General features: G+C 35.3%; 1 long non-coding RNA gene across 1 annotated transcript; it reads right to left on the bottom strand.

Moving 5' to 3' along the window:
- Window positions 1-493: 493 nt before the first annotated feature.
- Window positions 494-1,604, bottom strand: LOC137826765 (uncharacterized). Its single transcript, XR_011083583.1, has 2 exons — window positions 964-1,604; window positions 494-888 (listed from the first exon to the last, which is right to left on the bottom strand). It is a non-coding gene; the product is annotated as an uncharacterized lncRNA (long non-coding RNA).
- Window positions 1,605-2,007: the final 403 nt, after the last annotated feature.

Genomic DNA, 2,007 nt, shown 5'->3' with positions numbered 1-2,007 from the left:
TCAGGCCAATTCTCGAACTGCAATTAAAAATAGATACATCTTACATCACCACCAGTAATATATTTTGCTACTCAAACCTTCTAAAATTTTTCCACCAATGCATTTCCTAAATACCATTTTTTTAATACATTATCTATTTTTGGATCAATTTGAGTGAAAGTTATAAACCGCTCAAGTCTCATAATAATATATTTAATTACCTGAGAAATCTTATGTGAAAAAAGGTAAAATCTTATAAAATCAAAACCAATTCCAATGGGTAAATTATCATTATCTCGTAAGACCAAAATAAATAAATTATTATCGCTTCATGCGATCAAAATAAATTATTATCATTTTGTGCGATTAAAATAAATTTTTATCGCTCCGTGCGATAAAAATAAATTATTATCGCCTTACTCAAAATTGTAAATATTTTTACATTTTTTTTTAATAAAAAAAACCAACAATTTCATTATACAATCATAGGATAAAAGTAGTATTTTAGACTCGATAGTCTAAAGCTTGATAAAAATAGATTGCCATGATTTCTACGTAAACTCTCCTGTAAAGAGTTCTCTCTTTCTCATTCTAAACAAGGCTTTACTTACGGAGTCATAGCCATATCAATCCAACATCTTGGCATGCAAGATTTTTGTTTCCACTACTACCATAATAATTCAACTAAAGTCCACAAAGCACACTTATTCTCTCTATTTTATTATAACCAAGAAGACTGTGAAACTCCTAGAGCTTAGAGAAACATTATACATTTCAAGCAACCAAAATAGGAATGTTACTCAGACTTTACCACACAAACCAAATTAAAATTTGTTACAGCTCTCTGCCGTTCCTCTTCCTCATTTTCTGCCTTTCGAAAACAAATGTACACACAGTTTCTCCCTCTTCCTTCACCCAAAAATAAGGTGTATGTTAAACATTTTTCCATTTCAATTCGAGCATAGAAGAAAGGGAATTAAGTACCTTGCTGAAGAACAGAGGATTTAGGCTATGTTTGGATCCGCAAATCTACTGTTGCTGAAGAAGGAATTGCGGGATGAAGCAAGTTTGGTTCTACAAATGTGTGAGGAAATGCGAGCGGAGATATGTGTGATCTGTGAGCTGCGAAGAAAGCAAGAAGAGAGGAAGGAAGTGAAGTTCAGAGTGTTTAGTGAACGCTCCGCTCCCTCCCACACATTCTTTAAAAAATATATTGCTCCTCCAAATCCAATTTTTGTCCAAAAAAAACAAATGTGCAGCAAGCCCAATTAAAAAAACAGACTTCATTCTACAGCAGCCCAATAAAAAAACACACAACCTTAATCCCTTCCCTACCCTAATTTCACACCACCCCTCTCTAACCTTAAATGATAAGCAGCAACCTAAGACTACTGCGACGCCACCACCCGCAACCCGCGACGCGACCACCTGCAACCCGCGACCACTGAACGCTCCTTTCAATCTACCACCGCACTCCGCAGAAGAATACGAAGAAGACGCAGTTCATACGCACACACAAACGACACCGTTTTGGGCTTAAAAAAAACCAGTTGGAGTCGCCAACTCGGACCAGAGTCGCGAGTCCACTGCGATTTCACCGAGTCTACGCCGAGTCCCCCGAGTTTACCCAAAAAACAAGTTTACTACCGACTTAACAAGTCAACGAGTTGACTCGCGAATTTGATAACCATGATTATAAGTTTTAATTATTTTTGAAATACTAACGAGTAATAAATCATTTTTTCAATTTAAAATATTTCTTAAACATAAATGTTCACAAAAGTTCAATTACTATATAATATTTTTCCTTAAAACCATACCATATAAATATAAATATTGTCTAATTAAAATGATAAAGTTTACATATAGATGGGGTAAATTAGAAGGGAGAAGATGGAAGGGATTGAGAAGGGAGGAAATGGGAAAAGATAGAAAGAGCTTGTTGTGGTGCAAAAATAGGAACTTTGTGGCAGCACTCTAATGGTGACAAAAGTAAGACCACCTTCATACTCCTCCACCCATAATAAT

This window comes from Phaseolus vulgaris, chromosome 11 (genome assembly GCF_000499845.2).
Source record: "Phaseolus vulgaris cultivar G19833 chromosome 11, P. vulgaris v2.0, whole genome shotgun sequence".
Classification (NCBI taxonomy): Eukaryota; Viridiplantae; Streptophyta; class Magnoliopsida; order Fabales; family Fabaceae; genus Phaseolus; species Phaseolus vulgaris.
This window is presented reverse-complemented; position numbering and strand designations above follow the sequence as displayed.